Source organism: Sus scrofa, chromosome 11 (assembly GCF_000003025.6).
Source record: "Sus scrofa isolate TJ Tabasco breed Duroc chromosome 11, Sscrofa11.1, whole genome shotgun sequence".
Lineage (NCBI taxonomy): Eukaryota > Metazoa > Chordata > Mammalia > Artiodactyla > Suidae > Sus > Sus scrofa.
This window is the reverse complement of record NC_010453.5, coordinates 8,569,795-8,587,515: the sequence shown is the minus strand read 5'-3', so window position 1 is coordinate 8,587,515 and position 17,721 is coordinate 8,569,795. Positions and strand designations below refer to the sequence as shown.

The 17,721-nt window shown below is 43.6% G+C and overlaps 1 protein-coding gene across 1 annotated transcript in view; it reads right to left on the bottom strand.

Annotated features, from left to right (window-relative positions):
• The window catches only part of FRY (FRY microtubule binding protein), a 246,576-nt gene that overhangs the window by 177,574 nt on the left and 51,281 nt on the right, over positions 1 to 17,721 (bottom strand).

Genomic DNA, 17,721 nt, shown 5'->3' with positions numbered 1-17,721 from the left:
GTAGTGACAGAGGTCGACAGAAATTTATTTTCCTAATTGTCATGCCTTTGTTTACACTGGAAAGCCTTAACTGACTTTCCAGGAGGGCATTTTATCATTATTTATCCTTATCTGTATCTTTTTTGGGCAGATTGGAAGGTAATACTGACCCAAATTTCATTTAGGATTAGAAACCACACAGAAGTTATATATCAAAAAATAATGTTGGGAGTTCCCATTGTGGCTCAGTGGTAACGAACCTGACTAGTATCCATGAGGATTCAGGTTTGATCCCTGGCCTCAGTGGGTTGCTGTGATTATTAGCTTGGTTTAGGTTGCATACATAGCTTGGATTTGGGGTTACTGGGGCCATGGTGTAAGCCAGTGGCAACAGCTCCCATTCAACCCCTAGCCTGGAACTTCCATGCACCATAGGTGTGGCCCCCTTGCAAAAAAAAGTTAGACTTTAGGCAATGCAGGTGTCCTAGAAAGAGTCCATTTCTATTTTGCTGACTGCACAGACTCTTTCCCTAGCTCGTTTCCCCAAACTTCTCCACTGAAAAGATGAAGTTTACCCAAGGCAGATGCGAGCCCCACTCCCACCCCACAGAGTCTTGTTCTTTAAGAGACGCATGGGCTGGGCTCAGTCTGGGCATTTGAAGCTTTACCAGAAACCACTTGAATTAACTGCTCTGCCTCATTTGCAAAATACATAGCTTCAAAACACCTATTCATCTACATAAAGAGAATGGTGCATTCTTAAAGGCTCATCAGCATTTTCTCTTCAAAGTATATTGTCTTGAACATACAGGTGGGAGAGTGGATCCCCACATGTAGGTAAGAACAGGGCAGAACAGCTAAAGAAGCAACGGATTCCAGTGAATTCTACAAGGAGACAACTTCAGCGAATAAGCTGTGCAGGATTTCCTGTGTATGTGAGGTTATAAGGTCATCTGAAGTTCACTGTAAAACCAAAACAGGGTGGGGGAAAAACTGTAATTGTAATGTATACATGTAAGGATAACCTGACCCCCTTGCTGTACAGTGGCAAAATAAAAAAAAAAAAAAAAGAAATTAAAAGAGAAAAAAAAAAAACCAAAACACAAATATGAAAATTAAAAAAGTGAAAACAGGAGTTCCTGTCGTGGCTCAGAGGAAATGAATCTGACTAGTATCCATGAGGACATGGGTTCGATCCCTGGCCTCAATGAGTGGGTTAAAAGGATCTGGTGTTGCCATGAGCTGCGGTGTAGGTCGCTGATGCAGCTCGGATCTGGCACCGCTGTGACTGTGGCGTAGGCCAGAGGCTACAGCTCTGATTCGACCCCTAGCCTGGGAACTGCTGCAGGTGTGGCTCTCAAAAAAGAAAAAAAAAGTGAAAACAGGTGGTGTCAGGTCCCACAAACATCTTTGGGGAACAAACATCTCTTTTCAATGTTTTATTTCCTCCTTGCTCAACAGGAGGCCTCACCATGTGTTAAATGCTCGCTGGGGTAGAATGCTGACAGAGGAGCACTTCCGGCCATTGGGGAGCAGAGCCGGAAGTGTCACTATGAGTGTTAGCTAGACTCGCTCCCTATTCAGATCCCAGCCGCACTGTCCCTCCTCAAGGCAGCCCTTCTCTGCATCCTCTCCAAAGGCCTGGTCTACAGCCCTCCCACCCTCCTTCCCTGCCTGCAAAGCTCTGGACACTCCTCCTTTCATGGCACTTCCCAGGGAGTAAAGTCACTTCACACTGCGGAATCGTGCTGACTGCCACCCCCACTAGACCATAAGCTCCTGAAACCTAAGACCCCCTGTCTGTTTCTCGCAGTTACAGGACTTGGTAGTGGCTAAACATCTGCCAAATGAATCAAAGCTCCAGGCTAAAGACATCCAGTTTCTTCAACTATGAGATCCTCTTATTTGTGTGTGTGTGTTGTGTTGTAAGTTAAAGAAAGTTTTAAATGTATTTTTCATTGTGGCAAAAATAGGTAACACAAGATTTACCATTCTGATGATTTTTTTTTTTTTTTTTTTGTCTTTTGTCTTTTTGTCTTTTGTTGTTGTTGTTGTTGCTATTTCTTGGGCCGCTCCCGCGCCATATGGAGGTTCCCAGGCTAGGGGTTGAATCGGAGCTGTAGCCACCGGCCTACGCCAGAGCCACAGCAACGCGGGATCCGAGCCGCGTCTGCAACCTACACCACAGCTCACGGCAACGCCGGATCGTTAACCCACTGAGCAAGGGCAGGGACCGAACCCGCAACCTCATGGTTCCTAGTCGGATTCGTTAACCACTGCGCCAGGACGGGAACTCCATTCTGATGATTTTTAAATGTACTCTTCTGCAACATCAGGTACATTTACAATGTTCAACCCTCACCACGCTCTAATTTATGAGGTCTCCTTTTAATGTCAAGCAATTTCAAGAAATTCCCAACCACAATATAAATTGGTACAACCACCATGGAACGCAGTATGGAGGTTCCCCAGAAAACTCAATACAGAACCACTGTATGATCCAGCAATCCCCCTCCTGGGCATATATCTGGATCGAACTGCAATACAAAAAGATACATGCACCCCTGTGTTCACAGCAGCACTATTCACAATAGCCAAGACATGGAAGCAACCTAAATGCCCATGGATGAATGGATGACGAAGATGAATGGATTAAGGAGACACGGTGCATATATACAATGGAATACTACTCAGCCATAAAAAGAACAAAATAATGCCATGTGCTGCAACATGGATGAAGCAAGCAATTATCATGCCAAATTAAGTGAGTCAGAAGGAGAAAGACAAATACTATATGGTATCACTTATATGTGAAATCTAAACTATGGCACAAGTGGGAGTTCCTGTTGTGGCACAGCAGAAACAAATCCGACTAGGAACCATGAGGTTGTGGGTTCGATTTCTGACCTCACTCAGTGGGTTAAGGATTCTGCATTGCTGTGGCTATGGCATAGGCTGGCAGCTACAGCTCTGATTTGACCTCTAGCCTGGGAACGTCCATATGCCATGGGTATGGCCCTAAAAAGCAAAAAAAAAAAAAACATATATATGTGTGTGTGTGTGTGTGTGTGTATGAATATATATGGAAAACGGGGATAATCTATATGGGAGACAGTAACAGACTCAGCCAAAAGATAACAGCTGACACACATGAGGATCTGTAGGCTCTCGCGTTAAGTCAGCAGTCCATACCTTGGGAACCTGTGATCCTTCTTTCATCCTGAATGATGAGATCCTGTCCCGGGGGGGAAGGAAAGTGACTATGTCCACCACAGTCTGGCATGTCCCATGCCTAAAGGCCATTTTTTTCCCCAACACTAAGTGGATGGGCATGCTGACAAGATATTTTACGCTTACACATATTTTCATAGAAATAAAGGAAATAACCTCTGGCAAGCTTCACTTTCTCTAGCAGCAACGTTGATTCAGTAAGTTGTTGCCCTACTCAAAGTCAAGTCCATGAGCCAATTACCTGAGTTTCACGCATCCATAAAACAGCATACCTCTACACGAAGTTCCCCCGAACTATTTTTACACAAATATGCTGCCTCATCATATTCTTCGAAGACTTAGTTTAAATGTCACTTCCAAGATGAAGCCATTCCCCACTCTTCCCAGGCAGTCATCTGTTAGTTGTCACAGGGCAGTTTGCATCTGTTCTTATCAGCATTCCCACTGTGTTGTAACCTGTCCATCTCCCTACACTCCTAGCACGGAGTTGAATTATCAGGGTTGATTAACTGTATATTTTCCCTTCCATGTTGAAAGATAACTGTGGGCACAGACACTGAAGTTCACATTTTAATGTCCACAAGATTAATCTCTGCATCAACACAGATTTTATCAGTGTAGGAAGGTTAAAGAGGACACTGAGGAAGACACAATCACGCTGGCTAAAAAGTAAAAAGAAGGAAGGAAGGCGAGAGGGAGGCTAACTTCCTCAAGCTTAGTGGAGAACCACCTGAATACAGGGCAAAAAAGAGAAAAAAGAGAACTGTCTGGATATATGCCCAAGAGTGGGATTGCTGGGTCCTATGGTAGTTCTATGTATAGTTTTCCAAGGTACCTCCATACTGTTCTCCATAGTGGTTGTACCAGCTTACATCCCAGCAACAGTGCAGAAGGGTTCCCTTTTCTCCACACCCCTTCCAGCATTTGTGATTTGTAGACTTAGTAATGATGGCCATTCTGACTGGTGTGAGGTGGTACCTCCTAGTAGTTTGGATTTGCATTTCTCTCATCATCAGGGATGTTGAGTATTTTTTCATGTGCTTATTGGCCATCTGGTTATCTTCTTTGGAGAAATGTCTACTCAGGTCTTTTGCCCATTTTTCACTTGGGTTGGTGACAGAACACTGTAACCCCAGCTATAATGGAAAAACATAAAAATCATAAAAACAAAAGACAGAGGGAGAACTGGTGTAGAGTGGTTCTACTTGAGATTATCCAGGAAAAGATCCGCGTATGGAATCCAAGGTCTGCACATTCAAGAGAGCTTGGTTCTCAAAGAGCATTACATGAATAGCAAAATGAAGTCAATTCAGAATAAACAATGGGTATCTAAAGAACAAGCAGAGACAGACTGTGATGCTGGAGGCTCAAAATAATGGTTTCACTTGTCCAACAAGAACACTCTATATACTTTACAAATTTGTCTTCGTATTTTAGTGCAAATTTACTTCTTCACTAAAGGTTCATTCGTTGAATTGAATGTTTGTTTTTCCAAAATCGATCTAAACCCCCCCCAAAACTTTGAGGTAATGAATCCCTGAAAATTCTCGGGACTCCAAAACTGGGAGACCTGAGCCTGGGACTCGACCTTGCCCAGAAGCTCCAGCTCACTGGGTGACAGGGAACAGAAGAGGTGGGCAAACCAAAAACATCTGGAGACCTGACATTGAACATCTGGAGTTGCCAACAGCACAAGAGAGAAAAACAGACCCTTAAGTCCCTTCAGATGAGAGCCAAGACTATGGAAGAGTTGTGACCCAAAAAACCCCCTCTGAACCTAACCAAGGCTTTAGATGTCACTTCCAATTGTCCAACTTTCAGGAAATAGAGGAGTTAGGAAGGGGGAGAAGGCTGTGTTCTACTAAGCCACAGGGATGCAGTCAGGATGATCCAGAATGAAGGAAACCGAAGAAAGACATTTCTTCAATAAAAAATTTCAAGGAACAGAAAATGCAAGTGGATCCCCAAGATTTTTTTTGAAAAAGGCTATTGTACAAGGTGGATCCTCCTCTCTGGATCCCGATTCCAATAACCTGCGAGGAGACAGCATGGCATTCATGCGACTCCTGGTGACTTGAATATTTATATTTGATGATGTTCTGGGGTTATTTTAATTTTTTAGGTGTGGTGAAAAGGAATCTTTATCTTTTACAGAGACATGCTGAAATACTCAGAGACTAAATGATATGGTTTCTAGTATGTGTTTCAAATAATATTGAGGCAAGGTGCCAGGAGCGTAACCAACTGGCCAGGAGTGTTGAGAACTGCTGGAGTGATCACAGCGTTCACCACGCAGTCTCCGCATCTTAGTATATGTTTGAAGTTCTCCATTAAAAAACCAAACAAGGAGGTCCCATTGCGGGGCCTAGCAGGTTAAGAACCCAACCCATGAAGATATGGGTTCGATCCCTGGCCTCACTCAATGGGTTAGGGATCTGGTGTGGCTGCAAGCTGTGCCTGGGATCTGGCATTGCTGTGGCTGGGAACTTCCACATGCCACAGGTGTGGCCCTAAGAAGAAAACAAACAAACAAACAAACAAATCAAACAAGGGAGTTCCCTCTGTGGAGCAGGGGGTTAAGGACCTGGCATTGCCACAGCTGCAGCTTGGATGCATTCCCTGACCCAGGAACTTCCATATGCCTTGGAGGTGGCCAAAAAAAGAAAAATGAGCAAACAAAAGCTAACAACAGGGGAAGATGATGTGTCTCTTCTGTTACCACCAAAAAAAAGATTTTTATGTCTCATTTTCCAATTTGGAGTAAGTCCCCTAAACTGATTCCGATGGCACAGACCCATCTCTTTAGCTCTCCCTAATGCTGTTGCAGCAGGAACCCCCCTACATTTCTTCCCATTTCCAGGCAGGATCTGGGGGGCAAGCCTCTTGCCTGCTGTGTGAGAAGCAAGCTGCCTTGCTCAGTCTGCACTGTTCGCGTCCCCCGAATCCAAGAGCACTGCTGTCTGGACCACCCAAGAGGGCTTGGCTCCTGGGAGGAAGAAGCCTGTAGGGGTTCAAGTCTCTCCACAGGAACAGAGCAAGGTCCCTGCGCGTGCGTCTCACACCTTGGGACGTTCCAACCTCTCCCTCCCTTAAGAAAACACAAAAACACAAACTCAAAAAGCTCTTTGTGCCCATAGCTACCTGAGAAGGCCACTGACTTCTAACTCAACTTCCAAACAGTTTTGGGGGATCCTGGCACCATGTTTCACTCTATGGTCTTTTCACACCAGGCCTCTGTGTCATCGAAGAGAAAAGACGGCCCAACACGACAGTTCGTGGCAGGTAGACAAGTCTAGAGAGAGAGTCTTAGGTATCCAGAGGTGTTTGCTTTGGGAGATAGAAAGGGCTTATTGAATAAATCACTTTCTATTTCTGAATTCTCAGTGGCCTAAAAGAATCCCCGACACACCCCCTCACAGGTAGGACTTCACTAATCTCAGTGGGTCCCAATTATTATGGTCCTTAGAGATGTGTCAATAAACATGTCACCCAGCAATGCCATGAGCGTCACTATGAGCTTATGCAATTTGTTAAATATATCACTAACCCGGCTTAGGAAGATGCTATTTTAATGCCTTTTAATTATTATATAACAGTTCAGGGCGTGGACGTTGGAACCTGAGAAACTTGACTTTGAATCCTGGGTCCCTCATTAAATCTGACTTAACCTCTCTCAGCGTCAGTTCACTTTTAGGTAAAGTAAGGATACAGGATGCCGACTACCGCACAGAATTGAGAGATGAATGCTACAGAGTACGCTGTAATTAAGAGGCATTACTGCTATTAAAATCCCTTTTTAATACCTTCAGTATTGAATTAGATAAGATTAAAATATGTAAACTCTTTCAGAATGTTCAGGAGCTGAAACCACGTTCCACCTCTTTTCCTGGGGCAACACGTACTCCTGCTAACATTAATTAAAGCTTCCATTTTGGCTTCTTGGAAGCTTCCAAATGTAACTAGCAAGCTGTATTACCGAAAGTAGGCAAGAAGTATTGCAAAGAGTTAATTGTCCCCCCTCTTAAAAAAAAAATCTAACATTGTTACAAGGACTTGAGTTCTTAATGTGTAATGTAGAGGAAACCTTTTAATTTAATGGTGGGATGCTACAAAAACCCCCAATTTAAAAAAACAAACACCAACTTCTCAAGTCTTGAAACTACAGGGTTTCTGATGACAAGGATGCAACAACAAGGTCCTACTGTGTGCCACAGGGAACTATATCTAATACTGGGGAGAAACCATAATGAAAAGAACGTAAGAAGAATGTGTACATGTGTGTAAAACTCCATCACTTTGCTGCACAGCGGAAATGAATACAACACGGCAAATCAACTCTACTTCAATTAAAAAATTTAGAGAGAACACGTCTGCATAATGGACCCAGGGTTTTGATACCATCAGCAGAGAATTTTTATAATGCACATCTGTTCTGAGTAGGTTAGGAAAACTTTCCAGAGCTGAACTTCTGCAAGTGGCATCTCTTTTCTTCAGCAGAACACAGGCGGATAAATCGTGAGCTGCCCGCTTCAGAGCCGAGAGCTGTGGGTGCGACTGTTGAAATGTCACTAAAGCACTTCCTCCCAAACTCTCAGCCCAGAGCGGGTGGGCTAGCAACCCCCCCCCCAACAATGAACCAGAGGAAAATGGGGTTCAAAATAGCGCCATGCCTGACATATATTGTTTTCTTCCCATCTTGTTTGTGCCAACTTTGATTCGGCTTTGGAGACAGATCTCAGGAATAAGCCTGAGACGTCACATCTGCATGTTAGCCATTTCTCCCCCAAAGTCTCTCCCTACATGAGGGGCCATCAGGGACTCGGGGTCAGAGGCATCTTGAAGATATACTCAGGTCATTTTTAATTAAAAACAAATTTATTAAAGTATAGTTGATTTACAATGTTGTGCCAATTTCTGCTAGACAGCAATGTGACCCGGTCCTGCATATACATACATTCTTTTTCTCACACTATCTTCCATCCTGTTCTATCACAAGAGATTGGATATAGTTCTCGGTGCTGTGCATTGGGATCTCATTGCTTATCCATTCTAAACCATAACAGTTTGCACCTACCAACCCCAACCTCCCCGTCCATCCCACTCCCTCGGCAACCGCAAGTCTGTCCTCCATGGCTGTACCCGGGTCACTTTGATTACCTGCAGGGATCACGGAACTTCTGGCAGAGGACTGAGCCCCCTTGGTGGTGAAAATGGACATCACTCCATGCTGTTTCACCTAGGTTTCTAATAAGGACTCGGGAGCACTAGGTAAACCGATTGAGATCTATGGAAGGAAAGGAGCTTAGGGAAACAGAGGACACGATGTTTCCCTTTCACCCCATTCAGCTACTAAGTGGATTTCCTTAAATGAGAAAATATATGCTGATTCTCACCCAAAAGACTGGAGAAAAATCCCAAGATCAAGAGAATGACAGAGAGCATCTCCAATCAGTTAAAGGTGCTAGCAACTAAGAGGCTGCCTGGTGTCCTGTGAGATGAAACGAGAAGGTATATTCAAAATCTGCAACAGACCTTGGGCACTTTTTCTGAAAACTAAAAACTCTTGAGAAAATCTGCCCTATTTGCATCTGGCTTTGCACATTCCACAGAAGCCGATTTCTCTGCCAAACGTAACAGTCCCCACTACAAATCCATTATTTGAACACTGGATGGGAAACTCCAATTAAACTCAGCTATAAAGTTAATCTTCATTTAACTGTACAAAAGAGCCACTCCACAGGCATTAAAAAACAAAACAAAACAAAAAACAAACTACAGCAGCTACCAAGAAATGTAAGATGCCACTCTGCTCATCTTTTCCTGGCTTAACATTCTATTTTGTTAGTAGTTTGGATTTTTTTTTTTTTTTTTTTTTGGTGCATGGTACGTCCACTGAGTGGACAGTGAGTGCAAATGCATGGACCTTGCCCTGAGTCCTCTGGGACCCTGCACCATCCCTCAGCTCCTCGGTCCCCAGATGTCAACTTCTCCCGCTCTCCTAGCTTTTTCTCCACTAGCCACAGGCTTAGAGCTTTTCATCTGAACACCTGCCTTCAGCATATCCACCTCTGGCTACTATTTTCTTTCATCCTTGATTCTCCGATGAGTGGTCTACGTTTCCTGCCTTGCCTTTCTCTCCTACTCTTTCTATTTTTTTTATTTTACTTTTTACTTTTAAGTGTTTTCCATTTTTAAATGAAAGTACAGTTGATTTATCAGGTTGTACCCACTTCTGCTGTACAGCAAAGGGCCACACACACTCTCTCTTCCTTTCCTATTCTCTTCCATCATGGTCTATCCCAAGAGACTGGATACAGTCCTAGGACTGTGCAGTACAGTCAGACCTCACTGCTCACCCATTCCAAATGGAATAGTTTGCATCTACGAATCCCAACCTCCAGGTCCATCCCACGCTCTTTCCCCTACTCTTTCTTCAATCACATGTAAGCTGACTTTTCTGTCACCACCAAAAGCAGTCTCCCTGGAAGCCCAGTGACTTTCCAAATAGCAATCTGGTAGCCATTTTTTGGAACTTTCCTTTCCGTCTCTTTCAGCTGCAATGAGACATCAGTGACTCCCATCTTCCCACTCGAATCACTCCATCCCCACCTTTTCTCCTCCTCCTTCATCAGACATTCCTTCTCTGGATCTCTCATAGGCTGGTCTTGCTCCTCCAATGTTTGCATTTCTTGTATGTATGTGTACAACAATCACTGTGCTAAACCGTAGAAATTAATACAACACTGCAAATCAACTACACTTCCAAAAACAAAAACAAAAACCAAAAAACTAACCCACCTTGTTCAGTTCTTAGGAAGCTGTCTTCCCAATGAGATGTTAAGCTTTTCTGGGAGGAGAGAAGAGCAGGGATTGAACCCAGGCCACAGTGGGGAAAGCATCATGTCATAACCACTAGGCCACCAGAGACCTTCAATGTTAAGCTTTCTGAGATCAGGAAGGGTCAAGGTGCAGTTTTACTTCTGAGTAATTTCTTCCCGCCCCCACTGCACCTGTCGTAATGCTTTGCATGACAAATAAAATACATGAGAGTGCTCAAGAAATAAAAGTTTATATTCTCCAAGGGTATTGTGGGGATTTGAAATCAATCACATTTTTGATTTATCTTCTGGTGCCCCTAACATAGTGTCTGTACACACACACACACACACACACACACCCTTCTCAGACTTCACCAAACCACCTCTCATCAAAAAAATCATTCCTGTCCTTCAAGGTCCATTTATTCAGCACATTCCCCTGATCACTCCTCCAGGATGGGACAGCAGTTTCGCACGTCCATGGCTCTTCGGTGTTCTCCAGGTCTTATGCACCAAACCAAAGTCATCCTGGTTATTTACAACCACACCTTTTACCAAGTGGACTGGAGCTTGGACTTTGGAGTCGACCAAATCAGGATGTAAATCGGGACATTAACCATAACTATACCAGCTTTGCTAAAGAGTAAACATCCCAGATTCACTTCTCTGACTAAAAATTAGGGCCATAAGCACAGTGTTTAAGAGCAAGGATCCAGGAGTTCTCGTCATGGCTCAGTGCTAACAACCCAGACTAGAATCCATGAGGACATGGGTTCGATCCCTGGGCTTGCTCAGTGGGTTAAGGATCCAGCGTTGCGGTGAGCTGTGGTGTTGGTTGCAGAGGCAGCTCAGATCCCATGTGGCTGTGGCTGTGGGGCAGGCTGGCAGCTGTAGCTCTGATTTGACACCTAGATTGGGAACCTCCATATGCCGCAGGTGTGCGCCCCCGCTCAGTGAAAAAAAAGAAAGAAAAAAGAACAAGTATCCAGGACGTGGCTGAGTGATGTTGAACCAGTTGTTTCCTTGTACATGAAGTGGGTGTAAGAGCACCTATCTCATGATGTTGATAAGCAAATTAGGTGAATTGATACCATTCAAATATTAAGAACAGTGCCCAGCACTCAGTGGGCCTTATACACATGTCAACCGTGCCTATTATTACCTGTCTGCTAGGGTTAATGCGGAAATCAATGCACCTGAAACAAGACAGATGAGCCAAAAATGGAAGGGATTCCTACACAAATCCACTTTATCCCTCTTTGTATAATGCAGAGCCTCAAGGACAATCACTTGCACTCGGAAGTTAGAAAATACTGTCGATCTATCAATCTATCTATAAGCTACTATTAGAAACACCCTAGAGAATATGTGCTATTACAATTGTTAACATGGTCTGTGGCAATTGAGACTTGGGCCGGTTACTCACAAACATAGGAAACACACTCATGTGATGGAAGGGGAAGGATGAGGAGGCATCCTAAGCATCTGGGAGTAGCAGATACACCCTCTTGTACATCAAATTGCTGAGCAACAAGGGCCTACCTACTGTGTAGCTCAGGGAGCTACACTGAATATCCTGTAATAACCTATGATGGAGAATAAGCTGGAGGAGAATCGGGAAAAAGAGACGTGTGGATAAAACTGGACTCGAACACTCAGGGTATTCAAAGGCGACTGCAACTATCACGGAATGTAGGTTAAATGGAATTCTACTCAGCAATAAAGAGGACTGAATGGCCGGGAACTAATACAAAATGGATGTGCCTCAAATCCATTACGCGGAGTCAAACAAACTAGACACAAAAGCGTCCCTAGTGTGTGACTTCCATGGACACAAAATTCTAGAAAATGGGAATTCATCCATAAAGAGCTTGGCCATTGCCTGCGGCCACAGGTGGTGGCACAGGCTGTCTGCAGAGGGGAACAAGGGAACTCCTGGGGACGGTGGAGACGTTCTGCATGGGGACGGGGGTGCTGCTGACACAGGTGCCTGCATTTGTCAAAATTCATCAAACCGTAGGTTTTAAATCCCTGCAGCTTGCTGTATGTACATTAGACTTTGATAATATTGATTTGAAGTTAAACTCTTCACTGAGTGAATGGGAAGAAGAAGCCCTCATCTTTCTGAAAGGCATTTTACCTTCTTAGAGACCAAGGGAGGAGGGGAAGCCATTCTGACCTTAGCACCTGAACACACGTCCCATTCTCCATGGCCATGGAGAGGCCAACGTGAGCGTAAACATGGCAGCCTCTGCTTTGGAGACGTTCACAACATACTATGCAGCCCCTGGCGAATCCCAGGAAACCCTGGGCAAGGGGGTATGGATGAGCCACAGGGCTGCTCTTTGTGGGGTAAGGTACTGATCCCAACGTGCTGGCTGGGAATCTCCAGAACGACAGCATCTGGACTGACCTGTCTGGTCTGTACAGGGTGTTATTTAGACAGAAAGGAAGCACTAACACTCTCTACAACCTGTCCAGCCAAGGGCCTCTCAGGGTGTTCCTGTCAGGTCAGCAGCTGACACGGGTGAGTAGAAACCACTTCAGTCAGCGTCATGGGCAAACCTCTAGGAGGGGATCTGGTCACACAGGGTCATCCCCTGAACCAGCAGCTAGAACCCGAGTGGAGGGGGTGCTGCCACCGCTGCCATTCCCTGATGGGAATGTGGCCAGACTCAGTGGTAAGCATTTTCATTCCTGTTCAAGTTCCACAGCCCATAAGGATCTTGAGTTTTTGTTTTACACACGAGATTAAAAAAGGCAGTTTCACAGACAGCATCCTCTTCATCATAATCATTACACAGGACTCATGACATATCCCGACTCATGCAACCAATCAAAACTTCCCGCCTAAAACTTAAATGACTCAATTACTTTAACTAAGGAAAGAAAAAAAAAAAGGTTTAGTTTTCTGGTAAAATACAAGGTAAATTCTGGGGGCGGGGGGGATAGACAAAAATAGATCAAAATCCAGGTATCTACTCTCTCTTTTAAAGTGCTATTAAAAAGCAATGTTCTGGAGTTAGTGGTGGAGACTGCACAACTTTGTGAATTCTCGTTGAATCACACAATTCAAAAGGGTTAATTTTATGGTAGGTGAACATACCTTAATATAAAAAGCAATACCTATATTTTTTTCCTTTTTTTCCTTTTTTGGCCGCCCCCTTGGCATATGGAAGTTTCCCTAGGCCAGGAATTGAATCCGAGCTGGAGCCATGACCTATGCCACAGCTACGACACTGGATCCTCAATTCACTTAGCCAGACCAGGGATTGAACTGGTGCCTCCATAGAGACACGCCAGAGCATTAACCCACTGCACCACAGTAGAAACTCCCAATACCTACATTTTAGGTCAATCAAAAATATTTAAAGATTATAGAATCTAACTTCCCCCAAACGTTTGTGATTACAACTTATGAATTGACTAGAAATCCCTGAAGAATTAGGAAATACCGTCACGTGCAATTCTGAATTTTAAGTATTGTTTATGTTGGAAATATTAGATATTACATGTAAGTGACCATCAAAAATGCCCGATAAAACATTGTCTCTTTAAGGTGAACATAGCCTGTGGAATTTTAGCCAGATGGAATTACTACAGTGCTACAGTGAAGAGTGCTGCCTTAAAATTGTATTAATGACTTTTAGGAATGTCAAAAGGCAAAATGCTGTATGGAAAATGAGCAATATTATATCACAGTGATTGTAGGAACAAGCCTTCAGTGCTTAGTGTCCTATTGCTTTTATTGGCATTTCCTGTCACTTTAAAAAGGATGTCTTTTCAATTGGTCTTGTTTTAAAAATGATGTCTCTGTAAATAATAAAAAGAACCACAGAATCCGAAAAAACTAGACTTAGGATGGATAAGCAAGGAGGTCTTACTATCTAGCACAGGGAACTGTATCTAGTCTCTTGGGATGGACTATGATGGAAGATAATATGAGAAAGTGAATGTATAAATACGTATGACTGTGTCACTTCACTGTACAGCAGACATTGGCCCAATGTTGTAAATCAACTATACACTAATTTAAAAAAAAAAAAAAAAAAAAAGAGGAGTTCCTGTCGTGGCTCAGTGGTTAACGAATCCGACTAGGAACCATGAGGCTGCGGGTTCGATCCCTGGCCTCGCTCAGTGGGTTAAGGACCCGGCGTTGCCGTGAGCTGTGGTGTCGGTTGCAGGTGCAGCTTGGATCTGCACTGCTGTGGCTCTGGTGTAGGCCGGTGGCTACAGCTCCGATTAGACCCCTAGCCTGGGAACCTCCATATGCCGCAGGAGTGGCTCTAGAAAAGGCGAAAAGACAAAAAAAAAAAAAAAAAAAAAAAAAGGAAGGAAGAAAAAACTAGACCAAAAATAACTTGAGGAATAACCTTCCCCTAGTTTTGTTTTCTCAAAAAGCAGAAATATTGATAATCATCTCATAGTCACAAGACATAAAAATGATGCCCTCACCCATGGATGATTTGAATTGGATACTATTAAGTAACAAGACCTTTTTTGGAAAATTATTATCATTTCATGATACTTTCCCTATGGTTTATTTGCTATAAGGCTCATTCAAACTTTCACTGTCATGGTACATTAAATTTCATTTCATGGCTGAAAAAGCCCCAATTAATAGCCACAAAAGACATACTTTCCATCTATATGAATCCAAGACTATTTATAACAAGGAAAACAAACTTCAAGTTGAAGAATATACAGAAAAAAGTGAGTTTGTGAGCTCATGGGAAAGATCACCTCATTTGGCAGCTAAATGCAACCTTTCAATAAGTATGTCTGGTTTTAGCTACTAACAGCATTTTGCTTTGGGGTTAGGGTAAGTTTTCGCATTCCTGGTGAGAGTCTTACTAGATTAAGTAAGGGGAGCCAGGCTGAGATGCCTTGCTAAAAAAGAGCTGTTTCAAACATTATTTATTTATTCATCATTTGGAAAATAAGCCAGGACTTTGTCAAGTGTTGATATAAATATTCCTCATCTGACCAGAACTGTTTCTCAGTCTCCTTTCAGGGCAGTATTATTTGGATTCTCTCACTTACACGCAATAGGAGACTAAATCTAGCAATTATTCTTATTCTCTTTCTATTAACCTTATTCAGTTCACTGAAGCAAGAGGAGCCTCTGTTTCCAGAGAAGTTTGGCTGAAAACACTAGCTGGTTGTCCTTTGGGGAAGCGGACTTGATTCCACCGTGCAGAGAGATATTAAAACTGCCCTTTCTGCTACTTACACATCCTTAGCGAAACATATGGAACATTTGGTTGGTACAGGAAGATGGGCATATATAACAGTGCCCCAAACCCACCAGCTTGCAGATCTGAGCATGATTATCTGTTATCTAGCTTAATGAAGGCTATCAGGCTACAGCGGGACTAATTATAATAGGTCTCATAAAAATCCACCATAAAAGATCCAAACTTAATTAGAGGCAGTAATTCTGCTCTTCTGCCCTTCAGTTAGTATAGCAGGATTTCCTAAGTCACAAACCCCTTAAATATTAAGAAGTTCCTGATTACAGGATCTGTGCATCTCTGCTATCTAAACATCAGCAGACAACTCAAGTTATCTGAAGAGGTGAAACACAAGACTCCAGCAGAATGTCCCATCCTTTTTTTTCTTTTTTCTTTTGTCTTTTTAGGGCTGCACCTGTGGCATGCAGAGGTTCCCAAGTTAGGCATCAAATCTGAGCTGCAGCTTCCAGTCTACACCATAGCTCATAGCAACACCAGATCCTTAACCCACTGAGCAAGGCCAGGGATCAAACCTGCGTCCTCATGGATGCTCACCAGAGTTGTTTCCACTGAGCCACAACAGGAATTCTAGAATGTTCCATCTTTATATGGGCAAGAGTGGGGGGCAGGGAGAAGCTCTTTTATAACTACATGGAAACTATATCCCAAGCTTCATCCATTACCTCTCATCAGCTCTAGCCTAAATCTAGGGTTTTAGAGACACAACTCAAGTGACTGTGTGGTTTACATGCCAAAGGCTTTGTTGACCTACAGCCACAGTCAGAGTCAATAAAACTACTAGAAGCACTCATCACACATAGCTTGTGGTGGGTCACCTGTGTCATAGGACAGTGTCCTGCTCAAGTTCAGGGTTACCTGGAGAGCCATCCTGATGCCAGCCCTGTGACACCACGTGGAGGAGGAGCTGAAAGCCTGAGACGCAGGGTCGAGAGCTAAGGTTGTTGTCCACAGGCAGCCACTGCCTGAGCCTAGAACCACGTCAGCACGCAGCAATACTGCCATCAGCTAATTGCTCGGCTTTTCCGTGTCTGTGCCCGCTGGCCGTGACTGCTGTCCCTGTAGGCCTGGTCTCGAGATGTGACACATTCACTCGACAACACAGACTGGCATTCTGCATTCTTCAAAGACTTGCACAGCAGGAAGAGAGTTTGTGTAACTTCCAGATTACTTTTAGTCGTAGACTGACTTGTGTCTCTTACATTAGCAATTAGCTGGATCATGTCATGTGGCTGCTAAGGCTCCCTCCCAGCATCACCCACTCGGCATCTCTGTGAGTAAGTGTCTGTCACCCCTCACCTGTGCTCCAAGCTCAACACAGGGCTAATACCTGAAGGCTCCTGCCTGGACCGCATCCATTAACCACTTTGTGGGCAGGGGCTAGCAAGGCTCAAGAAATCCCAATCATAAAATCTTCCCACTGTCACATCACTGTGAGAATGTTACGGGGGGGGGGGGGCGAGCCCTGCTCTCTTGCGCAGTCAGAGGCTCTGCTAAAGGACAAGATGAAAGGGTTGTATTCTTCTTTCGAGCTTATGTAGATCTTTCCCTTTTTCCAGGTTTCAATTAAAGCAGAGAATAAATGACTTGCTTCCTAAGTCGCAGGTGAGTTAGAATTTCTCCTTCTTCCTGTTGACATTTTATGCCGATCGTCTGTCGAGCCAGATGAAAGCCCTGGCCCAATACCTGGGTTAGCTGCACTGCAGCCCCTTGTGAGGACAATGGAAGCTTAACCTGTGGATTCACTGGCACGTGACTCAAGACACTCAGAGATACGGAGAGTTAATGCTTGTATTTCGTCTGCTATATACAATAGAGCTAAAACAGGGCTTGCCTGTTAACATTTCATAGAAGAAAAAACAATGATGGATAACATTTAAGTGACTTTGTCAGAAGCACAAGCTAGAAGTTAAGCTGGGTTGAAAAACCAAGTTTCTTGTGTATTGGCCAAATTACAGGAAAGAAGGTGGACAAAATAGGTGGCCCAACAAGGGTGGTGGAAAATTCTTCAAGGTACACACTTCCAGTTATTACATAAGTAAGTTTTGAGGATGCAACGTATAGCACCGTGACTACAGTTAACAATACCGTGTTGCATATTGGAAAGGTGCTAAGAGAATAAATCTTACAGTTCTCATCACAAGAAAAAAAAAAATTTGTAACATGCAAGGTGACAGATATTAACAAAACTTACTGTGGGGATCATTTTACAATCTACGCATCTAATCATTATGTTGTACACCTAAAACTAACACATACGTCCATTATACCTTAATAAAATGGGAAAAAAGATAAATCACTTAAATTTGACAACTAACTTTAAGAAAATTGGATATTTCTTTCTATTTTTTTTTTCTTTTTATGGCCAAACCCGCAGCATACGGAAGTTCCCAGGCTGGAGGTGGAATTGGAGTTGCAGTGGGAGCTGACACCACAGCCAC